The sequence below is a fragment of the Bombina bombina genome, chromosome 4 (assembly GCF_027579735.1).
Source record: "Bombina bombina isolate aBomBom1 chromosome 4, aBomBom1.pri, whole genome shotgun sequence".
NCBI classification, from domain to species: domain Eukaryota; kingdom Metazoa; phylum Chordata; class Amphibia; order Anura; family Bombinatoridae; genus Bombina; species Bombina bombina.
In genome coordinates, this window is record NC_069502.1 from 391,256,735 (window position 1) to 391,283,921 (window position 27,187).

Genomic DNA, 27,187 nt, shown 5'->3' on the forward strand with positions numbered 1-27,187 from the left:
CAATCAATATTTCTTTTAGACAATAAAATTAGCCTTAGTAGGCAATTAAAGAAGTCACTGTCATTAATTCACCTTGTCCCTAATTGAAAAACATTAAAAAAAAACAGCAACAATTTAAATTTAATATAAATGGTTATATTATGCTCCTAAAATAAAAATAAAATATTTAAAAATCAAACAACCTAGGGAAAAAAATTATTATAAACACTCAATAAAAGGAAATATTTTATTTTCTGTATGTCTTTACAATTCATAGTTAAGTGCATAAGTGCCTTTTCTTGAATAAATCTGGTGCTTTAGTTTTCACAAAATGTTATCAGTGTTTAATTTTCTGCCATTACTACAAAGAAAATATACTTCAACAGGCAGTGATCACATATGTTGTATGTCAACCTTTAAAGGGATAGGAAACCCCAACAACTTCTTTCATGATTTGGATAAAACATACAATTTTAAATAGCTTTCCAATTTACTTCTATTATCAAATTTGCTTCATTCTCTTGTTATCCTTTGCTGTAGGGACAGCACTGTACTACTAACAGCTAGAGGAACACATCTAGTTAGCCAATCACAAGAGACAAATGTGTGCAGGCCCCAATCTGCAGCTAGACCCCTCTAGTGTAGGATATGTGCGTATTCTTTTTTGTTCAAGAGAACGAAGCAGATTTGAAAATGAAAGTGAATTAAAAAGATTCTTAAAATGACATGCTCTATCTGAATTATGCAATTTTAATTTTGAGTTTCCTTTCCCTTTAAAGATATAACATTTCAATATTTTTTTTAGAACATAGTGTTGTTGTGTTTAGTTATACCATTCAATTTAATGTATTACCAACATTAGGCCACATTCTTACTTAAGATACAAATGCACCAGGTTTATCATTAAAGATTTCCAGTGCACTTTAACCTTGGTAAAACAGAACCTTATTAATTCTATATGAGGTATGATGATAATTAAATGACTCATGCTGTGCTTGATTGTGCGTAATCCTCTCCTCAATCTAGTAACAAAACATTCTATTCCTATGGAGATTCAGACTTGCTGCATCATGTTCTCTTTAGCACAATATATGGCAAATACATGCTATGAATAGCAACAAATATCATCATTGTGAATTTCTGAAGTCCATTGACTTTACTACTATGCTGAAGTAGCAACAATTTTGCAACAGGTTAAAGCAGCATTCACAGTTAACACAGCAATAATGATCAAAATAATAACTATAATTGTTTTTATTTATTGGTCTTACCAATAAACAATTTAAAAATAAGCCATGTTTACTTCCTCAACATATTTAATGTTGATAACACTCAAATTCTAGTACATATTATTAAATTTGTGTTTTTATTTTATTTTTTAAAAATTGAACTTCTGTTTTCTTAGTTTTTTTTTTCTTTTAAGTAATTTTGTTTACTGTTTATTTCACTTTTCTTTGAGATATATTAATTTTATATTTATTTGAATAAATTCTTTGCTGTACACAATGATTAAAAATGTAGCTTCTAGGTGACATTTTTAATTACTAATCTTTTCTATTATTATCTTCTATTTTTCTAAAAAAACAAATAAAACTCATAATTTCAGTACTATAAACATTATGCAGTCAATTACAATAATTTAAGAAGAAAAAAAATACCATTAATGTCTAAGGGGACTTTTGCAGATAAATCGTTTGATATGTTTTTCTAAAGGGTTGTCATTGGCCCCTATATTATTTATATATTATTTATCTATTACATTAGACCCTAGCACAATCTATGATACTTTTTATTAGCATTAAAACAATAAAAGAACTGCATGTCAGATTACATTTACATAAATATATTGTTTTTCATTAATATAATAGGGTAGCTGGTGTGACACTTATTTCACTGTGAGAAAGTAAGAGTGTTGCTTCAGGTAATGCTTTTTTGTGTGATTGAGAAAGTTTACCTGAAGGTAAATAAACATTTTTTGCTACCAACAGACTTAGGGAAATCTGAATGCTGGGGAAGTTGGGATCTCTGCCACGGATTGGACTACCCGCAACAGACCCAGTAAGAAAACCACTGGTACCTGTTAGAATACAGGACTGAAGTGATTTTATTGATGTGGACATATTTCACAATAATCCTGTAAGGGCAATTTTATTGCATGTTTTTTTGTAGTAGTTTATTAAACTCTGCCAGTCCCAGTTGTTTTTATAGATTTTCTGTCATACTCCTAAAGGCACAAATTTGGAAACAGATTTGCCGAGCTGCCCTTCAAAATCAAAGATCTGAATATTGGAATTAGTGACTTTATTTGAGCACAATAACAATTTAATGACTGTAAAAATATAATTTATATATATATATATATATATATATATATATATATATATACAGTGGGGAAAAAAAGTATTTAGTCAGCCACCAATTGTGCAAGTTCTCCCACTTAAGAAGATGAGAGAGGCCTGTAATTTTCATCATAGGTATACCTCAACTATGAGAGACAAAATGTGGAAACAAATCCAGACAATCACATTGTCTGATTTGGAAAGAATTTATTTGCAAATTATGGTGGAAAATAAGTATTTGGTCAATATCAAAAGTTCATCTCAATACTTTGTTAAGTATCTTTTGTTGGCAATGACAGAGGTCAGACGTTTTCTGTAAGTCTTTACAAGGTTGTCACACACTGTTGCTGGTATGTTGGCCCATTCCTGCATGCAGATCTCCTCTAGAGCAGTGATGTTTTGGGGCTGTCACTGGGCAACACGGACTTTCAACTCCCTCCAAAGGTTTTCTATGGGGTTGAGATCTGGAGACTGGCTAGGCCACTCCAGGACCTTGAAATGCTTCTTACGAAGCCACTCCTTCATTGCCTGGGTGGTGTGTTTGGGATCATTGTCATGCTGAAAGACCCAGCCACATTTCATCTTCAATGCCCTTGCTGATGGAAGGAGGTTTGCACTCAAAATCTCACGATACATGGCCCCATTCATTCTTTCATGTACATGGATCAGTCGTCCTGTTCCCTTTGCATAGAAACAGCCCCAAAGCATGATGTTGCAACCCCCATGCTTCACAGTAGGTATGGTGTTCTCTCTCCTCCAAACACGACAAGTTGTGTTTCTACCAAACAGTTCTACTTTAGTTTCATCTGACCATATGACATTCTCCCAATCCGCTTCTGGATCATCCAAATGCTCTCTAGCATACTTCAGATGGGCCCAGACATGTACTGGCTTAAGCAGGGGGACACGTCTGGCACTGCAGGATCTGAGTCCCTGGCAGAGTAGTGTGTTACTGATGGTAGCCTCTGTTACGTTGGTCCAGCTCTGCAGGTCATTCACTAGGTCCCCCCATGTGGTTCTGGGATATTTGCTCACTGTTCTTGTGATCATTTTGACACATTGGGGTGAGATCTTGCGTGGAGCCCCAGATCGAGGGAGATTATCAGTGGTCTTGTATGTCTTCCATTTTCTAATTATTGCTCCCACAGTTGATTTCTTCACACCAAGCTGCTTGCCTATTGCAGATTCAGTCTTCCGAGCCTGGTGCAGGGCTACAATTTTGTTTCTGGTGTCCTTCGACAGCTCTTTGGTCTTCACCATAGTGGAGTTTGGAGTGTGACTGTTTGAGGTTGTGGACAGGTGTCTTTTATACTGATAACAAGTTCAAACAGGTGCCATTAATACAGGTAATGAGTGGAGGACAGAGGAGCCTCTTAAAGAAGAAGATACAGGTATGTGAGAGACAGAAATCTTGCTTGTTTGTAGGTGACCAAATACTTATTTTCCACCATCATTTGCAAATAAATTCTTTCCAAATCAGACAATGTGATTGTCTGGATTTGTTTCCACATTTTGTCTCTCATAGTTGAGGTATACCTATGATGAAAATTACAGGCCTCTCTCATCTTCTTAAGTGGGAGAACTTGCACAATTGGTGGCTGACTAAATACTTTTTTCCCCCACTGTATATATATATATATATATATATATATATATATATATATACTGTATATATATGTATCGTATTTTGAACTATTTCATTTTTTTAGCTTATTTTAGTCTTCCACTAGTTAGTTATGCTTGTATTTATCATATCCACAATGTCTAGCATGTTATAATATGTGGGACCGCTAGGATTTAGTTTAAATACTATTTGAAATTTTTATCGCTGCCCTGTTGATTTCAGCTGCTTGACTGTTAAACACGTGTGAAACACGCTTCAGTCTGTCCTGACTGCAATTCAAATATGGATACCACTCCGAATTTGACTTGTGTTTAAAAACGTCTATGTCACACTGAAACAACTTGTGTAGAATGATTTTAATCAAATAAAATATTTTATTTTTCATAAAAAATTATTTCTTGAATTTTGTTGCATCGATCACAAAATTAGCGCTGTTAGTGTTTTTTTGTATTTCATTCACTCTTAGGGGCATATTCATCATGTCCGCTGCTCATCGATAAATGCCAACAGCATACACTGTCGGCATTTATCATTGCACAAGCAGTTCACCAGAACTGCTTGTGCAATACCACCCCCTGCAGATTTGCGGCCGCTAGCAGGGGGTGTCAATCAACCCGATCGTATTCGATCAGATCAGGCAGACAAAATATGGAGCAGTGGTCTTTAGACCGCTGCTTCATAACTTCTGTTTCCGGCGAGCCAAACAAGGGGCATCAAGCTACATACGGAGCTTGATAATTCGACCCGTAGAGTTAAAAACTATTTTACGTCTTATGGAGTTACATGAAAAACAAATAGAGTGCGTTACGAAGTCTTAATAGATGATTTTAATGGAATCTCTCCTCTGACATTTAATATCTAAATGTTATATTATGTCTGTGGTTTTGTAAGATTCTATAAAAAATCAATTCAATGCTATTACGGGAAAATTATTTCTCAATGTCTAGTCAGACTAAAGCAGCTCTAACTTTAGGAAATAAAACATCTTTCTTCCTTAATCATTGGAAAACACATTATAATATAAAATCATTACAAGGGAGATTAGCTTCTCCCACCTCTAAGTTCTTTCATGTAACTTAACTTTTTCAGTAAATGTGTAAATCTCTGTTTTGGGTGAACATATATAATATACAGAATACACATACATTAACTGTGGCAACAAATTATATATAAATTAACACGTTAGGTCAGTAGGGAAAAAGCATCTATGTAGGTTTCCCTAAAATGCCTTGCTATATGAATAAGATAAAAAAAGTCTTACATGAATCACACCTACATATCTACATATTCTCTAGTGTCTTAGAAGGTGCTGCGCATGTTGTCTACTCAAAAATGTTATTCCGATATGAAAGATCAGCAACTAAACATCTTGAATTTAGTTTTTGGCATAAATTTAACTAAATTATGTTCTTTGGTTCATAGATACTTCCAAAAAATATATACAGCTTTTAATTCATGTACAGTATGTTCAAAAAAAATATCATCATGGTCAAATGCTGTTTTCACTAGGATAACATTATTTCGTTACAAGTGCAGTGTCCCTTATCTTTTTTTTTCTATTATATAAATTATGTTAAATGTTCATTGTTCATTTTTTGCATAACTGTAGTTTCGAATGAATAGATGTGCTGTTATTTGTACTCTTTTCATTACATTTTATATTAAGTGGATGCAATTAGAATCAACCCCTTTATTTGTAGAAGATTTTACATTTCAATTTTTAAAAGCTAAGCTATAGTTTATACATCATTCTTTTCTAATGTAATGCCAGTTTAATCTATTAGCCTCCATTAGCCTTACCATGAACATTTGTAAAACCTTTATATAAATGCAGGATGCTAACCTGAGCCTGCGGCGGTATATTTCACTTAAAACAGACAATTATTTATTAAATGATTTGAGTGACAGCAAACAGTGGCAAGTAGTTAATCAGATTTTGTTCAAACCTTAAATGCTGCTTTAAAATAATACTGGTACACGCAAGTAGCAAAGTATAATTGTGAACTAATGGCATCCATTTGCCCAGAACTATAGCACCAGCTGTGAATGCTTGATGCAGTTGCTTTTTATCCATTATAGACTCATGTAGGTGATATACATAGCAGATTAATAAAAGGAAATAAAAGAACAATTTTCTTTAATGTGGGGAGGTGCAATGCAGTAAACATGCTTGTAATGCATAGTGCAATTTTATAGGAAATTCCTTCACTGCTATTAATAGAAGCATTACCGGTACTGAGATAAATATTTCCTGTGCATTAGAGTTGACATATTTGAAATGCGCTACAACATTGACATGTTTTCATTGACAATCCGACCTTCAATTTTGCTACATCTACAAGCATGCTTCTAAATACATCTAAGATCTCAAAACTAAAAGCAAAATTGTCTATAAACACATACATCATACAGCTACGCATGCAGTGAGCTGTGTCCTTGTATAGCAAAGAAACCCACCAAAATTGGGGTCAAATCACTTTTGGGAAGACTGAACCACTTTTTCTTCAAGGTCACACCTACTACCTGAAAGAAGTCATGAAACTTATTAGATTACATTTAATGGCCTTACAGTCACTGCCAGAGAGATTTTCTTTGCATCTTCAATAATAAATATATTTGGATCATATATATCAATGCATAATCAACAGTAATAGATTTATTGTTTTTACATAGTGAGATCCAGCCTATTTTTCGTAAATGAGGGGCCGGAAAGAAAGTTTTCACTCAAAGTTATGGAGAACATATTTTAGAAAAGTTCTTAACTGAAACATTAATTTTTATATAGACATACCTAAAATGAGACATGATTTAGTAAGATATGTGGCATGCCATCTGCTGACATAAGTGTCCCAATACTCATAATGACCTAAATTACAAGTTTTGCAGTATGGTGCGGTACGGCTATACTGCTGAAAAATTGTCCTTTGCGCGCGGAATATGCAGGTCTCCTGTATTACAAGTCACTGTGGTACAGCTATACCGCAAGCGTTTTAACCTTTTACGTGTCAGAAGATCTGCAAATGTTATTAAATAATATATATATATATATATATATATATATATATATATATATATATATATATATATATATATATAAATATATACATATTATTATTTAATATATATAGATGGTTGTATACTCCAAATAATTCATTTTATTTGTAAAACTCCAAAAGGTGTGGACAAAACCCCCTTCTCTCACTCATCAAAGAAACTACTTGCATAGTTATTTCAGAAAAGAACTAAGGCTTAGACTGTTGTATAGAAAAACAGAAACTTCAATAACAGATGGTCAATCTATATAGCTGTACATTCCAGGTCTTAGATCAGACACAAGATACGCTTATCCTGATTAAGATAACATTTAAGTTACTTCAGAGAGGGAGCATCTATTTCATTGCCTGGATTACAAGAATCCCTGGAGTGACAGAGACAGAATATCTTGGGACTTCATTTGAAGCTTAATGAAATTCGTAAAAACCAGAGTTTAGCTGAAGAAATGACTATGTGTCACCTATGTGCTAATTGCCCCTGCTAAGACTAAATACACATAGAACATCCAACTTTCCAGACATGGACATTAGATTTTAAATAGCAGAATGTATACTTTAAAAAGTCATATAACTGATTTGTCTATCATTTTCAAAAATACTCAGGTAACACCTATATGTATATATGTATTCATCTGGGACATATTATATTAAATAAATAATTGCTGTATTGAATAATAACTACATTGATATATATACAAATACTGACCCATTGAATTAAATATAAACACATTTTTCTCTGTTTTCCAGAAATCTAGTGAAGATTATAGGAGCAACTGATGTGGAGATGGGATCTCTAAATAAATATCTATATAATAGATGTATAAATGCTAGAATAATTTCAAAATAATATCTGTCCTTTGTTTTTCAGACAAGATGTCCCATGAATAGTAGCCATAAACAGACATATATGGATATTTTCTATTTTAACATAGAAATTAATAAAGTAATGATATTTGGTATCAAATTTTACATTTTCTGTTATGCTAAATGAAATGTGGATGCTGAAAAGAGAATTTTATTAATAAAAAAAAGTTATAGTATAATAAATAATCACCTTATAAGAATATATTAAATTGTTAGCAGTGTTGGGAATAGAGGCTACATTCCTGGTTGTCTGCTGCCCCCTAGGGGATTGAAACTGGTGTTACAACCAAATGAATTATCTATTAGAACACATGTAAATCCACATAGCCAATCAAATATCTAAGGGCAGACCAGGGACAGCTCCGAGGGCGAATCACAGATCAGTTTCCAAAGGGCCTCCCATATTCTTACCAATGATTAAGACAATATAAGGTGTATGCAAGATGAGAGAGGAGGCTGACTATTGCTGAAGGACTAGTAACTAAAATATTTGGCTGCGTTGGGAAAACAGTTACTATAAACAAATTGGGCTACCTTTTTCTTATCCATTGCAAATGCACTTATTTTCATATGAGGTGGAACAAATTTTTACGGTGTACTATCGATTTGGTCACTTTGGGTAAAGTATAAAAGGTTGCTAAATATAGGTAATATTTAAAAACAAACATTCATTGCTGTTGTAGTTAATAAATTTAAAGAGCATATTTGTATTTTAAATCTAATATTTCATAGCTTATATATTTTAAAACTAATCCTTAGTGCTAAGTAATTTATCTTTGCAAATATATATATATATATATATATATATATATATATATATATATATATATATATATATATATATATATATTAGAATTGTCTTAATTGTAGATAGCTAAGAATTTATTTCAGCTTAGATAAATTGGCATTTAAACTGAGTGTTTACATTAGAATATATATAACTTCTGGTGTTTCAATTAGAGTGTATATTGTTCTATTGTTTAACTAAGCACTAAATTGTACCAGTCTGGAAGTTAGTGACCCATACTGTAATATTTCATTTTGGTGAGGTAATGAAATTCAATTGTGAATAAGGCTAGTTCTAAAGATAAATTTTATGATCTTTGTATAGCATATTTTAATAATTTAAACGTGTATAGTATTGATTCATATCTGGTTTTCTACAAATATATTTCCATGTGTCTATAAATTTTAACTAATGTAAAGAATTCAGGAATTTACATAAATTTTATTGTCTTGGTACATGCATTTTAGTGGGGGTTTAGTTTAAAGGATAATTATTAAACATATTCGGCTAGATTTGGAGTTTTGTCGGTAACGACCCGAAAAACTAACGCCGGCTTTTTTCTGGCCGCACCATAAAAATAACTCTGGTATTGAGAGTCCACATAAAGGCTGCGTTAGGCTCCAAAAAAGGAGCGTAGAGCATTTTTAACGCAGCTTCAACTCTCGATACCAGAGTTGCTTACGGACGCGGCCAGCCTCAAAAACGTGCTCGTGCACGATTCCCCCATAGGAAACAATGGGGCTGTTTGAGCTGAAAAAAAACCAAACACCTGCAAAAAAGCCGCGTTCAGCTCCTAACGCAGCCCCATTGTTTGCTATGCGGTAAGCCTTCCTACGTCTGCACTTAACACTCTAACATGTACCCCGAGTCTAAACACCCCTAACCTTACACTTATTAACCCCTAATCTGCCGCCCCCGCTATCGCTGACCCCTGCATATTATTATTAACCCCTAATCTGCCGCTCCGTAAACCGCCGCTACTTACATTATCCCTATGTACCCCTAATCTGCTGCCCTAACATCGCCGACCCCTATATTATATTTATTAACCCCTAATCTGCCCCCCACAACGTCGCCTCCACCTGCCTACACTTATTAACCCCTAATCTGCCGACCGGACCTGAGCGCTACTATAATAAAGTTATTAACCCCTAATCCGCCTCACTAACCCCATCATAAATAGTATTAACCCCTAATCTGCCCTCCCTAACATCGCCGACACCTAACTTCAAACATTAACCCCTAATCTGCCGACCGAATCTCGCCGCTATTCTAATAAATGTATTAACCCCTAAAGCTAAGTCTAACCCTAATACTAACACCCCCCTAAGTTAAATATAATTTAAATCTAACAAAATTAATTAACTCTTATTAAATAAATTATTCCTATTTAAAGCTAAATACTTACCTGTAAAATAAATCCTAATATAGCTACAATATAAATTATAATTATATTATAGCTATTTTAGGATTAATATTTATTTTACAGGTAACTTTTTATTTATTTTAACCATGTACAATAGCTATTAAATAGTTAAGAACTATTTAATAGCTAAAATAGTTAAAATAATTACAAATTTACCTGTAAAAGAAATCCTAACCTAAGTTACAATTAAACCTAACACTAGACTATCAATAAATTAATTAAATAAACTACCTACAATTATCTACAATTAACCTAACACTACACTATCAATACATTAATTAAATACAATTGCTACAAATAAATACAATTAAATACACTAGCTAAAGTACAAAAAATAAAAAAGAACTAAGTTACAAAAAATAAAAAAATATTTACAAACATAAGAAAAATATTACAACAATTTTAAACTAATTACACCTACTCTAAGCCCCCTAATAAAATAACAAAGCCCCCCAAAATAAAAAAATGCCCTACCCTATTCTAAATTACTAAAGTTCAAAGCTCTTTTACCTTACCAGCCCTGAACAGGGCCCTTTGCGGGGCATGCCCCAAGAAATACAGCTCTTTTGCCTGTAAAAAAAAACATACAATACCCAAGCCCCCCAACATTACAACCCACATACCCCTAATCTAACCCAAACCCCCCTTAAATAAACCTAACACTAAGCCCCTGAAGATCATCCTACCTTGTCTTCACCTCACCGGGTATCACACCGATCCGTCCAGAAGAGCTCCTCCGATGTCCTGATCCAAGCCCAAGCGGGGGGCTGAAGAGGTCCATGATCCGGCTGAAGTCTTCATCCAAGCGGGGCAGAAGAGGTCTTCCATCCGATTGAAGTCTTCATCCAAGCGGCATCCATCCGGAGCGAAGCGGCAGCATCCTGAAGACCTCCACCGCGGAACATCCATCCTGGCCGACGACTGAACGACGAATGACGGTTCCTTTAAATGACGTCATCCAAGATGGCGTCCCTCGAATTCCGATTGGCTGATAGGATTCTATCAGCCAATCGGAATTAAGGTAGGAATATTCTGATTGGCTGATGGAATCAGCCAATCAGAATCAAGTTCAATCCGATTGGCTGATCCAATCAGCCAATCAGATTGAGCTTGCATTCTATTGGCTGATCGGAACAGCCAATAGAATGCGAGCTCAATCTGATTGGCTGATCGGATCAGCCAATCGGATTGAACTTGATTCTGATTGGCTGATTCCATCAGCCAATCAGAATATTCCTACCTTAATTCCGATTGGCTGATAGAATCCTATCAGCCAATCGGAATTCGAGGGATGCCATCTTGGATGACGTCATTTAAAGGAACCGTCATTCGTCGTTCAGTCGTCGGCCAGGATGGATGTTCCGCGGTGGAGGTCTTCAGGATGCTGCCGCTTCGCTCCGGATGGATGCCGCTTGGATGAAGACTTCAATCGGATGGAAGACCTCTTCTGCCCCGCTTGGATGAAGACTTCAGCTGGATCATGGACCTCTTCAGCCCCCCGCTTGGGCTTGGATCAGGACATCGGAGGAGCTCTTCTGGACGGATCGGTGTGATACCCGGTGAGGTGAAGACAAGGTAGGATGATCTTCAGGGGCTTAGTGTTAGGTTTATTTAAGGGGGGTTTGGGTTAGATTAGGGGTATGTGGGTGGTGGGTTGTAATGTTGGGGGGCTTGGGTATTGTATGTTTTTTTTTACAGGCAAAAGAGCTGTATTTCTTGGGGCATGCCCCACAAAGGGCCCTGTTCAGGGCTGGTAAGGTAAAAGAGCTTTGAACTTTAGTAATTTAGAATAGGGTAGGGCATTTTTTTATTTTGGGGGGCTTTGTTATTTTATTAGGGGGCTTAGAGTAGGTGCAATTAGTTTAAAATTGTTGTAATATTTTTCTTATGTTTGTAAATATTTTTTTATTTTTTGTAACTTAGTTCTTTTTTATTTTTTGTACTTTAGCTAGTTTATTTAATTGTATTTATTTGTAGCAATTGTATTTAATTAATGTATTGATAGTGTAGTGTTAGGTTAATTGTAGATAATTGTAGGTAGTTTATTTAATTAATTTATTGATAGTCTAGTGTTAGGTTTAATTGTAACTTAGGTTAGGATTTCTTTTACAGGTAAATTTGTAATTATTTTAACTATTTTAGCTATTAAATAGTTCTTAACTATTTAATAGCTATTGTACATGGTTAAAATAAATACAAAGTTACCTGTAAAATAAATATTAATCCTAAAATAGCTATAATATAATTATAATTTATATTGTAGCTATATTAGGATTTATTTTACAGGTAAGTATTTAGCTTTAAATAGGAATAATTTATTTAATAAGAGTTAATTAATTTCGTTAGATTTAAATTATATTTAACTTAGGGGGGTGTTAGTATTAGGGTTAGACTTAGCTTTAGGGGTTAATACATTTATTAGAATAGCGGCGAGATTCGGTCGGCAGATTAGGGGTTAATAATTGAAGTTAGGTGTCGGCGATGTTAGGGAGGGCAGATTAGGGGTTAATACTATTTATGATAGGGTTAGTGAGGCGGATTAGGGGTTAATAACTTTATTATAGTAGCGCTCAGGTCCGGTCGGCAGATTAGGGGTTAATAAGTGTAGGCAGGTGGAGGCGACGTTGTGGGGGGCAGATTAGGGGTTAATAAATATAATATAGGGGTCGGCGGTGTTAGGGGCAGCAGATTAGGGGTACATAAGGATAACGTAGGTGGCGGCGCTTTGCGGTCGGCAGATTAGGGGTTAATAAGTGTAGGCAGGTGGAGGCGACGTTGTGGGCGGCAGGTTAGGGGTTAATAAATATAATACAGGGGTCGGCGGTGTTAGGGGCAGCAGATTAGGGGTACATAAGGATAACGTAGGTGGCGGTCGGCAGATTAGGGGTTAAAAATTTTTTTTCGAGTGTCGGCGATGTGGGGGGACCTCAGTTTAGGGGTACATAGGTAGTTTATGGGTGTTAGTGTACTTTAGAGCACAGTAGTTAAGAGCTTTATAAACCGGCGTTAGCCCAGAAAGCTCTTAACTACTGACTTTTTTCCTGCGGCTGGAGTTTTGTCGTTAGATGTCTAACGCTCACTTCAGAAACGACTCTAAATACCGGAGTTATAAAAATCCCATTGAAAAGATAGGATACGCAATTTACGTAAGGGGATCTGCGGTATGGAAAAGTCGCGGCTGGAAAGTGAGCGTTAGACCCTATTTTGAGTGACTCCAAATACCGGCGGTAGCCTAAAACCAGCGTTAGGAGCCTCTAACGCTGGTTTTCACGGCTACCGCCAAACTCCAAATCTAGGCCATTGTATTATAACCCGGCCATATACTGACATACGCAACTCTCCATTCCCCAATCAAAAAATGGCTTTTGAGTGCGGGATTTTCATAGTGCCTGTATTACAGGTTGTGCGGTCAGGCTAAAATGCTTGCATTATAGTCTATACCGCCGCGATCCATTCCACTATCTGAGACCAGTAATTATGGATTTTGCAAAACAAAAATGTTTCACAAAACTCATAACAAAAACGTTAAAAAGTACACTAACACCCATAAACTACCTATTAACCCCTAAACCGCCATGCCCTTGCATCACAAATAGTATAATAAATGTATTAACCCCTAAACTGCCACCCATCCACATATCCAACACTAAATAAACCTATTAACCCCTAAACCGCAAACCCCCCACATCACAAACACTAAATAAACCTATTAACCCTTAAACTGATGGCCCCCACATTGCTACTACTAAACTAAAACTATTAACCCCTAAACCGCCAGTCCCCCACATTTATAATACTGAACTTAACATATTAACCCCTAAATCACCAACCCCCCACATAGCAACTACTATAAAAAAACTTATTAACCCCTAATCCACCAGCCCCCCACTTTGCTACTACTAAACTAAACATATTAACCCATAAACCGCCGGCCACTTAATTTTAAATTAAATTTAAAATAAAACTATCTTAAAATAAATAAAATCTTACCTGTGAAATAAAAAAAACCTAAGATTACATTTTAAATAAACCTAGCATAACTATTTTAAGAAAATAAAGAAAAATAAAAAAAACTAAATTACAAATTTAAAAAACCTAACACTACAAAAAATAAAAAAATCTAACCAAATTACCAAAAAAACAACGCTAAAAATAGCCCTTAAAAAGGCTTTTTGTAGGGCATTGCCCTAAGATAAAAATCTTTTTTACATTAACAAACTACAAAGTCCCCCTAACAGTAAACCCCCCACCCAACCAACCCCCCAAAATAAAAAAAACCTAAGTCTAAAAAAACCTAAGCTACCTATTGCCCCTAAAGCGGCAATTGCATGGGCATTTCCTTTAATAGGGCATTCAGCTCTTTTACTGCCCATTAAAACAGGATAAGAGCTGCTTTGAACAGCCAATAGGTTTTAAGCAGCTCTCACCCTATTGGCTGATTTGAAATTTTCAGCCAATAGGAATGCAACGGTACCCCGCTTTCGCCGGTCCTGTTCCACGGTCACATCTGCTCTACGCTGCCTTCGCCCTGGATGAAGATAGAAGAGGTCCCTGTGCTGGATGAAGATGTTGCAGCCTGGAAGAAGACCTTCTTCGCCGGACTTCAGGAATGGTGAGTACCTATTTGGGGGTTAGCCTTTTTTTTTGGGGGGGGGGTTTAGATTAGGGATTTTTTATTTTAATCGGCAGTAAAAGAGCTGAATGCCCATACAAATACCCCTTTAGGGGCAATGGATAGCTTAGGTTTTCTTTAGACTTAGGTTTTTTATTTTGGGGGGTTGGTTGGGTGGGGGGTTTTACTGTTAGGGGGGACTTTTTAGGGGGGAATTTTTTAATATAAAAGAGCTGTTTAACTTAGGCCAATGCCCTAGAAAAGGCCCTATTAGGGCTATTGGTAGTTTATTGTTAGGTTAGGGGGTGTTTTTATTTTGTGGTGGCTTTTTTTGTTTTTATAGGGCTATTAGATTAGGTTTAATTTCTATTATTTAGGATCATTTTGTTTATTATTTTTTGTAATCTTAGTGTTTTTTAATTTTTCGTAATTTTAGTGTTTGTTATTTTTGTTAATGTTAGGTATTTTGTTATTTTTCATAATTTTAGTGTATTTTTTTGTAGAAGTTAGGTTTTTTCATTTTGTAACTTAGACTTTTTTGTTTTTCGTAAAAATTTTTTTTAATATTGTGATGTTAGGTTAATTTATAGTTTGATCTTAGTTTTTTTTATTTCACAGGTAAGTTTTTATTTATTTTAAGATAGTTATATTGTAAATTTAATTTAAAGTTAGGGGGGTTAATAGTTTAAGTTAGTCTTTTGCGATGTGGAGGGCCGGCGGTTTAGGGGTTATGTTTAGTTTAGCATTAGCGATGTGGGGAGCTGGAGGTTAAGGGGTAAATAGCTTTATTATAGTAGTTGTGATGTGGGGAGGGTGGCGGTTTAAGGGTTAATAACTTTATTTAGTGTCGTCGATGTCAGGGGGCGGCAGATTAGAGGTATTTAGACTAGGGGTTTATGCTAGGGCTTTAGGTTTTAACGTAACTATCTTTTCCCCATAGACATCAATGGGGATTGCGTTATGGTGATCACCATTCCGTGATCGCAGGTGTTAGTTTTTTTCACTATGTCTCCATTAATGCCTATGAGGGAAAACGTGCACAGGCATGTCAAGTCAGGCCTTGGGTTTAACGTGCCCTACCGCACAACAAAAACATAAATTATGCTTACTTGATAATTTTACTTCCATCATGGGGAGGAGAGTCCATGGCTTCATTCATTACTTTTGGGAAATAAGAACCTGACCACCAGGAAAAGGAAAAGACACCCCAGCCAAAGGCTTAAATACTTCCCCCACTCCCCTCACCCCCCAGTCATTCTGCCGAGGAAACAAGGAACAGTAGGAGAAATATCAGGGTATAAATGGTGCCAGAAGATAAATTAAATTTAGGTCCGCCCACCAGAGTTATGGGCAGGAGCCGTGAACTCTCCTCCCCACGATGGAAATAAAATTATCAGGTAAGCATAATTTATGTTTTCCATCTAAAGGGGAGGAGGATCCACCTCTTCATTCATTACTTTTGGGAAACATATACCCAAGCTTTAGAGGACACTGAATGAAACCGGGAGAGTAAAATGCGGACCCTAATCTGAGGGCACCACAGCCTGTAAAACCTTTCTCCCAAAAACAGCTTCCGCAGAAGCAAAAAAATCAAATTTGAAAACCTTTGTAAAAGTGTGTAAGGAGGACAATGTAGCCACCTTACAAATCTACTCCATAGAGGCCTCATTCTTGAAGGCCCAAGACGAAGCCACAGCTCTAGTTGAATGAGCCTTGATCCTCTGAGGAGGCTTATGTCCCGCTGTCTCATAGGCCAAGGGAATCAAGCTCCTCAACCAAAAGGACAAAGAAGTAGATGAGGCCCTCTGCCCCTTGTGCTTCCCTGAATACACCACAAAAAGAGATGTAGACTTTCTGAAATCCTTAGCCTGAAGATAGAACTTTAAGGCCCGAACCCTATCCAGATTATGACGTAACCTCTCCTTAGAAGAAGAAGGGTTAGGACACAAAGAAGGAGCAATTATTTCCTGATTGATGTTATGGTTAGACACCACCTTGGGAAGAAACCCGAAACTGGTGAAAAGAATAGCCTTATCCACGTGAAAGACCAGATAAGGAGGCTCGAATTGCAAGGCAGCCAGATCAGATACTCTGCGTGCCGATGCAATGGCCAACAGAAAGAGAACCTTCCAGGACGGAATCTTAATGTCAATAGGATGCATAGGCTCAAACGGAACCCTCTGCAATACCTTAAGGACCAAGTTTAATCTCCATGGGGGAGAAGACTGCCTAAAGACAGGTCTGATTCTAGACAGAGCCTGAACAAAAGATTGAATGTCAGGAAGTTCATCGAGTCTCCTGTGCAACAAGATTGATAAAAGCCAAAATCTGTCCCTTTAAGGAACTGGCGGCAAGACCCTTCTCCAAACCTCCTTGGAGAAAAGACAGAATCCTGGATACCTTCACCTTGTGCCAAGGATATCCGTGTTTCTCACACCAAGACAATTTAGTCCTCCACACCTTATGGTAGATGCGACGAGTGACTGGCTTCATTGCCTGAACTAGAGTGTCACTCACAATTTCAGAAAAACCTCTCTTGGCTAAGACTAAGTGTTCAATCTCCACGCAGTTGTAACATATCTCAGCCTAATGTCACTATCCCTTTAAGACTTCCTTCTCTGACTGCTGCATTTGGGCAGTATTCACATTCAGCTTGCTTGCCTGCCTGATTAATCATTCATGCACCTGATTACTTCAGCCTCTTTTTAAGCCTTCTCAGGTCTAATGTGCTTTGCATTAACATTGAAGTGTGATCCTGAACAACAGAGGCTTGTGTCAGTTTCCTGCTTGAACTTACCAACTATTCCAAGATACAGCATTTTCTATTACCTATGCTAAATATCATCAAACCGCAAGTATCAAAAATATCTCCATTCTGTTTCCTGGACACAGCTACTTAACAATCTCTGAACTTTATTATAAATCAACTATGCTTTTGCTTACCATCACTCTCTAATTACAATAACATCATCTTACTCAGAACTTTATAACTATTTCTCTGCTTCTAGTTGTCATTGCTGAAATAACCTGCAACAAACCTAGTTTGATCAAACAGTAATTAATGCCTGAGACTTGTAACTTGTCTATCACTTGTGCTGCTCTGATTATACTGATATACAGCTTTACATAATATTATGAACTGTGAACCTGCAACAAACCTTGGTTTGCATATATATGCACAAAACAGTAATTAATGCCTAAGACTTGCAACTTGTTTATCATTTGTGCTGCTGTGTTTAACCCTGACATACAACCTTATAAAATATTATGTACTGTGAACCTACAACAAACCTTAGTTTGCATCTAAGTATCAAACTTCTACCTGTTTACTCTGGAGCCTGAACATTGCTATATATTTCTCTCATTGAATCCTGCAGCTACTCCTGTTAACTAATTATAACTCACAGTGAAGCCAGAATATATTGTAAACAAATATTGCACCCTCCATTAATTCTTCAATAACTTCTAGCAACTATGAATCACAGAATATCATCTATCCACGTCCAGGATACTCTTCCCCGGGTCAGGGGTCGGTGTCTTCAAATCCCTACCACTGCCCCGAGGGTCTGTTTCCTGAGCGCATGTACACCGGATCATGACAGCAGTCAGCCTCAGAGAAATTAGATTTTAATGTTGAAAGGGACCCTGGTAACCTACATGGCGGAGAGAATGACATCACCACAAGATCCACAAACCACATCCACCGCAGCAACGAAGGAGCAATCAGGATGGCTGAAGCTCACTCCTGCTTGATGCGTGCCACTACTTGAGGTAGAAGTGGTATTGGTGGAAAAATGTAAGCTAGGCTGAATCCCCAATACACCACTAAGGCATCTATCAGCTCTGCCTGGGTATCCCTCAACCCATATCGGGGTAGCTTGCAATTGAGTCTATGAGATCTGTCTCCGGCGTTCCCCATCTGAGACAAATATCCTCAAACACTTCGGGGTGATGAGACCATTCCCCCGGATGGAAGGATTGCCTGCTGAGAAAGTCTGCTTCCAAGTTGTCCACACCTGGAATGTGGATCACTGAGAGCGAGCAGCTGTGGGACTCCGCCCACTCCAAAATTGAGACACCTCCCTCAAAGCTAGGGAGCTCCTCGTTCCCCACTGGTGGTTGATGTAAACCACCAGGGTAATGTTGTCGGTCTGGATTCTGATGAAGCTGAACGACCCCAGAGGAGGCCACACCCTCAGAGCATTGTAGATTGCTCGAAGTCCCAGAATATTTATCGGAAGGACTAGGATGTCATCCAAATAGGGCGCCACAGCAATGCCCCTGAATCTGGCCACTGCAAGAAGCGCACCTAGAACCTTCGTGAAGACTCTCTGGGCCATCGCCAGGCCAAAGGGAAGGGCCACAAACTGGAAGTGTTGGTTCAGAAACGCAAATCTTAGGAACTTGAAGTGGTCCTTGTTAATTGGAACATGAAGGTAAGCATCCTTCAAGTCTATTGTCGTCATGAACTGTCCCTCTTGAACTAGGGGCAGAATAGATATGATTGTTTCCATTTTGAATGATGGAACTGCCAGGATCTTGTTTAAACACTTTAGGTCCAGAATCGGGCGGAACATGCCCTCCTTCTTTGGAACCACAAAGAGATTTGAAAAGTACTCTAGACCCCTTTCTGCTCATGGTTCTGGTACAATAACACAGAGAGTAGAGATCCCTCACACAATCTAGAAAGGCCTCTCTATTTTCCGGTCTTGAAGAGAGGTTTGACAGGAGGAATCTGCCCTTGGACCTGAACCCTATCCTGTAACCCTGGGCGACAACCTCCAGAACCCAAGGGTTCTGAAAATCCTGCAACCAAGCTTCAGAGAAGAGAGATAATCTGCCCCTTACTTGGTCCAGAGACCTGCCGGGGGCCACCCCTTCATGCCGATTTAGTCTCTGCGGACTTCTTGTTCTTTTTGGACTTGTTCCAAGACTAAGAAGGCTTCTGAGTTCTCTTGGACTGATCCGCTTTTGCGGCGGGTTGCTGGCGCTTGGCCTTGTCCGCGCGAAAGGGACAAAAAGTAGATCCCTTAGGCTTTGTTTCTTATCCTGCGGTAGGAAAGCTCCCTTGCCTCCTGTAACCATGGATATGATCGAATTCAATCCTGGACCGAACAGAATCTTTCCTTGAAAAGGTAGGGACAACAGCCTCAACTTAGAGGTTATGTCCTCAGACCAAGACTTTAGCCACATAGCCCTGCGAGCTAAAACAGAAAATCCTTAAACCTTTGCATTCAGGCGAATAATTTGCATATTGGCATTGTAAATTAAAGAATTGGCGACCTTCGACCCCTTAATCTTCTCCTTTATCTCGTTGATGGAAGTCTCCCTCTTGACTATATCACACAGGGATTCACAACAATATGTTGCAGCTCCGGAAACTGCCGGTTTAAAAACAAACCCTGTGTGTTGAAACATTTCCCTTAACATGTTTTCCAACTTTTTATCAATGGGCTCTTTAAACGACGAACTATCCTCCAGAATAAAGAGAATAAAGAGATGGCACCATCCACCTTAGGGACAGCCCCCCACAGCTCGAGCTGAGAGTCTAGAACGGGGAACAGTTTCTTAAAGGAAGAAGAAGGGGAAAAGGAGGAACCTAATCACTCCCATTCATTCTTAATAATATTAGCCATCTTAACAGGAACCGGGAAGGTCTGAGGCACCAGCCTGTCCTTGTATACCTTATCAAGCTTAGGAATCGAAGGTTGCTCCAGAAGCTTCAGCTCCATAAACCTCCAGAGTAGCAAGCACTTGCTTCAGCAAAAAGCGCAAATTCTCCATCCTAAACCTAAAGTCATGCTCATCCGCAGCCGGAAGATGAGATGACACGGACTCCAACCCAGATTGAGCCTCCTACGAAGAGTCGGAGTGGGCCTCGTAATCGTATAACACCTCTGATATTTCCATAGATGTAGACAACCCCTGGGCCGTGCCGCCATGATACGCCCTACGCTTGAGCTTAGCAGAACGTGGTAAGGCATGGATCAATTTTGATACCTTATTTTGCAGTTGATCCACAAAATCTGATGGCCAATGAATCACTCCCGAAGGAATAATGGTTGGACCCTAGGGCACTGCATGTGCATTCAGAGATGAAAGCAGAGAACAAACCTCACGGGATGGGGACAGGTGGACGGCTCTGTAGTACTAGATATCCCTTTAGTTTTAGATGTCGCAACTTTATCAAGGCATGTGGAACATTGTTGAGCAGACTGATCTACAAGAACCTCCTTACAATAAACACAGGAATGAGACTTTGTTAAAGAGGGAGTACCCTCTAACGCGTAAGAGTCCTCCGCTTTTATTATGGACTATACAAGGTTAAAAACCAGGCACCTTTATACCTCCAATGGCCGGGGCACTCACCACCTCCTATGACCCGGACTACAGAAACCGCTTCGTCTCCTATGCCGCTGATCAACAGGGGAAGTGGAAACTCCCACCCGGTCACCTGGGATGCCTCGCAGGACCGCCCCAGCACTAAGGAGAAAATTCGTCAAAATCGGCCGGGCAAATACTCCCGGAAGTCAACCTAAAGTTCCACCATTGCCAGAGCCACATCTTGCACATAACGCAGCAATAACACAATAAACAATATTATGTATAAACCCCCCTGTTCAATAATCCCCTCACTAGGAATATTAACCCTTGATTCCATAAGATAAAAGGTGCCACACTGTGACCCTTTCTTCTATGTTATCATTTTGTATAAAAAATTAAACGATCTTACCAGAATCAATGCCGTGGAACAGGAACACGGCATTGCTCCTGACATGGACTTGAGTGCAGAAAGCAGGCAGCGAAACTCATCAACGCTGATTGTTTGTGGAGCTGTTAATATGAGTCGGATGGTTTTGCAGAAAGACTCTCCCTGCATCTCCGGACTCAAACTTTCATCCAGGCTCTCACTGAGAGGCTGACAGGACTACTTAAAACTCCAGTCCCATTCCGAAGATTACTACCCTCCATAAGAGACTACTTCGAATCTTCAGCACTTCTCTGCCATCCTCCTGTGATGAAAGGCAAAGAATGATTGGGGGATGAGGGGAGTGGGGGAGGTATTTAAGCCTTTGGCTGGGGTGTCTTTGCCTCCTCCTGGTTGCCAGGTTCTTCTTTCCCAAAAGTAATGAATGAAGACGTGGACTCTCCTCCTCCTCTTTAGATGGAAAGAATGTTTTTCAGTAACTTGTAATGGTAGCGCTATGGAGAGTGTGATAGCGCAATTTTTTTTGCGTTATTTATGCACCCGGTTTAGGGCACAACTTGTAATCTTGGTGATTCAGAGGCCTGGAAGCATTTGTTTACTCCCCTCTCCCTCAAGCCTCTTCCATGTAGATGAAGTTGAGAAAATATGTATTTTAATTGGGAAGATATTGAGCTGTATAAGAACCAATTTAAATTTGTATTCTGCATATATGTTTTTGGGTGGAATGCAATACCTGTGAAACTGCCACTATGATTCAACAAACATTATTCTAGGAATTTTGACTGGGGGAAATCCTTGGTATCCTTTGTTGAAAAACATACCTAGGTAGGCTCAGGTTCTGGGACCTAGCTGCTGATTGGTGGCTGCACATACAGATGTGGCCAAAAGTATAGGTACCCTTCCACTTTTTTAGGAAAATTCAAAATGTTATCTGAACTAAGTAAAAATTGACAAAAGCATTTGGTATCCACTATTCTTTATTTCACATATTACTTTAAGCAGTAAAACAAATGAGAAAGCACAGACACAAATATTGGTACTCTTAACCTAGTATTCTGTAGCACAGCTTTTGGAGACAAAAACGGCAATCAAAAGCTTTCTGTAGGTCTGAATAATATTTCTACGCTTTTCGCCTTGGATTTTGTCCCACTCTTCTTAAGGCAAAATGCTCCAGTTCTCTCAGGTTTGATGGGTGCCTTTTCCCAACTGCAAGTTTCAACTCTTTCAAAAGAAGGGATTCAGATCAGGACTCATAGAAGGCCACTTCGGAGTGGTCCAGTGTTTTCTTCTCTTCCATTTTAGGTACTTTTTTTGATGTATGTTTCAGGTCATTATCCTGCTAGAGGACCCATAACCTGTAACAGACATAGCTTTCTGACACTGGGTGGTACATTGCGCTCCAGAATGCCTTTATAGTCTTCTGATTTGATTGTATCCTGTTTCAGACTCTAGGCACCCAGTGCCAGCAATGCAACCCCAAAACATCACTGAGCCTCCTCCATGTTACACAGTAGGGATAGTGTTCTTTTTTTGGAAAGCTTCTTTTTTCCTTTTGTAAAAATGGTGTTGTTGTGATCATCCAAAAAGCTCTTATCTTGTTTTCTCTGTCCAAAGGACATTCTCCCAGAAGGACTGTGGTTTTAACATGCATTTTGGCAAACTACAGTCAGGATTTTTTAGTTTTCTTTCTTAGAAGTGGGGTTTTGCTAGGTCTTCTACCATGAAGTCCATTTTCATTCAGATAGCGACTGATGTAGCGACTTGAAACTGTTGCACCTTGATCTTTAATGTCGACTTGGATCTTTTTTGAAGTTGTCCTTGGCTCTATCTCCATCATTCAAAGAATTATCCTCATTCTTAAGTCAATTTTCCTCTTGCGGCCACTCCCAGGGATGTTGACTACAGTCCCATGTGTCTTAAACTTTTTAATAATATTGGAAACAGTCTAAAATAAAATTGTAATTACACAAAAAAGAAGTGGTAAACAAAAAAATAAAATGTGTCAAAATGTGCACCAAAAGAAGGATACCATGTCCTGGATCCTTTAAAAAGTGAGGAGTTCTCTGGCGAAACATTCATTGGATCGGAATGGAGTCTGGGGTTAAATGTCACAAGGAGGGCTTTTGTAGAACTGTCTAACTGCTTACTGTAGATGCTGTGGTTGACAGCGTTTTGTTGTTTTGCTGGTTGTTCTCATTATAAAGTCTCTCATTGTACCCAAGTGAAAATTATCGTTTGTTCCAATACATTTTTTTATCTTCATTTGAGCCCCAAGTGTCCTATAATGTTTGGAGGATTACTTTGATGGGCTATTATACTGAGAACTAAGTCATAGCTCCAGACTGCATGACTGCAGCTTTTCTCTCACTTGTGCTGCATATTATACTAAACTTCACTATTGTGTTATCTTTTCTATTTCCCTTTCGAAGAACATTATATCATTGTGAATCAGAAGACCCCAGGACATTATATCATTGTGAATCAGAAGACCCCAGGACATTATATCATTGTGAATCAGAAGACCCCAGGACATTATATCATTGTGAATCAGAAGACCCCAGGACATTATATCATTGTGAATCAGAAGACCCCAGGACATTATATCATTGTGAATCAGAAGACCCCAGGACATTATATCATTGTGAATCAGAAGACCCCAGGACATTATATCATTGTGAATCAGAAGACCCCAGGACATTATATTATTGTGAATCAGAAGACCCCAGGACATTATATCCTTCTTTTGGTGCACATTTGACACAATTTAGCTTTTTTAATATTGGCAACAGTGCTCACAGGAACCACAAGCTCTTTAAAGATGGTCTTTTAGTCTTTACATTGACCATGCTTGGCTACTATCTTCTTTCTAACCTCCTCAGACAACTCTCTGGTTTTTCTTCTCTTTTCAATGTTCAGTGAAACACTGGCTGAATGAGTGATTATAAGATTGAAGGCACCTGTGATAGTAATTAAAAGAGAATAGTCTGCTTGAAGTATCATTACAAAACAATTCTTTATTGTAACTTCTAAAGAGTGTCGATTGTATTGTCCACGTCATTTTATATGTTTTTATATAATAAGCAAGAATTTGCTCCATACATTGTGTACAGTTGCACAATGTATGGATGACAAAATATATTTTAATTTTAATACTTCTTAGAATGCAAGGGTAACAATACTTTAAAATGCAAGGGTACTAATACCTTCGGCCACATCTGTATATATATCTTATCATTGGCTTACTGATGTGTTCAGCTAACTCCCAGTAGTGAATTGCTGCTCCTTCAATAAAGGATACTATGAAAATGAAGCGCAAACATTGGGTTTTATATCCTTTTAATAAATTATTGGATGCAAATGGTCCTTTGTTTTGTATCAATATATATATATCAAGTGCACAAAGCTTAAACAATGCTTGAGGAAATCCAGGAATTTTGATATTGCCAATATTTTTGATAGGAAACAAGGGACATTGTGTAACCACTACATTCTGCAATGCTATGAATGCATTGCAGATATTTATTGCTGCCCCTTTAACCTAAAGCTTGACATTTCTTACAGGCACAAGCATCAAGTAAAATAGTACAGCTCTAAAAATATATACGTAAAAGATGTAAAAATACATTACCAGATATATGTCACCTTCAGAGTATTGACAAGTTGTTCAAAATTGCCTCTAAAATGTCCATTAATAAAGTAGCAGCAATATTACCCTTGGCTGTAAAAGATCAAATGCTGTAAATCAACCTTTACTTCAAATACCAAGGATGCGGTATGAAAAGATTTTTTATATTCATTCAGAATTCTTCCTTTTTTACTAGAAATATGAGACGTAACTAGGAAATAAAAACTTCTTTAAATTATAATCAAATTGGGTTTGGTCTTATTAGCAATATTTTGCTAACTTGTAATTAAAATATTTTTTTGGGGGGGAATCATGTTTTTTGATACAACTTTTATTCTTTCTCTAATTTTTATAAATAATTTGAGTGCATTTATATATATATATATATATATATATATATATATATATATATATATATATATATATATATATATATACAGGGAGTGCAGAATTATTAGGCAAGTTGTATTTTTGAGGATTAATTTTATTATTGAACAACAACCATGTTCTCAATGAACCCAAAAAACTCATTAATATCAAAGCTGAATAGTTTTGGAAGTAGTTTTTAGTTTGTTTTTAGTTATAGCTATTTTAGGGGGATATCTGTGTGTGCAGGTGACTATTACTGTGCATAATTATTAGGCAACTTAACAAAAAACAAATATATACCCATTTCAATTATTTATTTTTACTAGTGAAACCAATATAACATCTCAACATTCAAAAATATACATTTCTGACATTCAAAAACAAAACAAAAACAAATCAGTGACCAATATAGCCACCTTTCTTTGCAAGGACACTCAAAAGCCTGCCATCCATGGATTCTGTCAGTGTTTTGATCTGTTCACCATCAACATTGTGTGCAGCAGCAACCACAGCCTCCCAGACACTGTTCAGAGAGGTGTACTGTTTTCCCTCCTTGTAAATCTCACATTTGATGATGGACCACAGGTTCTCAATGGGGTTCAGATCAGGTGAACAAGGAGGCCATGTCATTAGATTTTCTTCTTGTATACCCTTTCTTGCCAGCCACGCTGTGGAGTACTTGGACGCGTGTGATGGAGCATTGTCCTGCATGAAAATCATGTTTTTCTTGAAGGATGCAGGCTTCTTCCTGTACCACTGCTTGAAGAAGGTGTCTTCCAGAAACTGGCAGTAGGACTGGGAGTTGAGCTTGACTCCATCCTCAACCCGAAAAGGCCCCACAAGCTCATCTTTGATGATACCAGCCCAAACCAGTACTCCACCTCCACCTTGCTGGCGGGAGTCGGACTGGAGCTCTCTGCCCTTTACCAATCCAGCCACGGGCCCATCCATCTGGCCCATCAAGACTCACTCTCATTTCATCAGTCCATAAAACCTTAGAAAAATCAGTCTTGAGATATTTCTTGGCCCAGTCTTGACGTTTCAGCTTGTGTGTCTTGTTCAGTGGTGGTCGTCTTTCAGCCTTTCTTACCATGGCCATGTCTCTGAGTATTGCACACCTTGTGCTTTTGGGCACTCCAGTGATGTTGCAGCTCTGAAATATGGCCAAACTGGTGGCAAGTGGCATCTTGGCAGCTGCACGCTTGACTTTTCTCAGTTCATGGGCAGTTATTTTGCGCCTTGGTTTTTCCACACGCTTCTTGCGACCCTGTTGACTATTTTGAATGAAACGCTTGATTGTTCGATGATCACGCTTCAGAAGCTTTGCAATTTTAAGAGTGCTACATCCCTCTGCAAGATATCTCACTATTTTTGACTTTTCTGAGCCAGTCAAGTCCTTCTTTTGACCCATTTTGCCAAAGGAAAGGAAGTTGCCTAATAATTATGCACACCTGATATAGGGTGTTGATGTCATTAGACCACACCCCTTCTCATTACAGAGATGCACATCACCTAATATGCTTAATTGGTAGTAGGCTTTCGAGCCTATACAGCTTGGAGTAAGACAACATGCATAAAGAGGATGATGTGGTCAAAATACTCATTTGCCTAATAATTCTGCACACAGTGTATATATATATATATATATATATATATATATATACATACATATAATTTAAGTAGAGAAATCTGCCTGCAAAAAACTAGAAAACTTGTACAGATCATGAGAATGGCCATGCAATATTATGTTTTTTATAAATTGTGCACAAAATTTACTAACATATGTGCCCAATTTACAAA

At 37.8% G+C, this 27,187-nt stretch overlaps 1 protein-coding gene across 1 annotated transcript in view; it reads right to left on the bottom strand.

Annotated features, from left to right (window-relative positions):
- PEX5L (peroxisomal biogenesis factor 5 like) overlaps nt 1-27,187 on the bottom strand; it is a 693,590-nt gene that overhangs the window by 274,531 nt on the left and 391,872 nt on the right. The gene's annotated exons all lie outside the window — the stretch shown is intronic.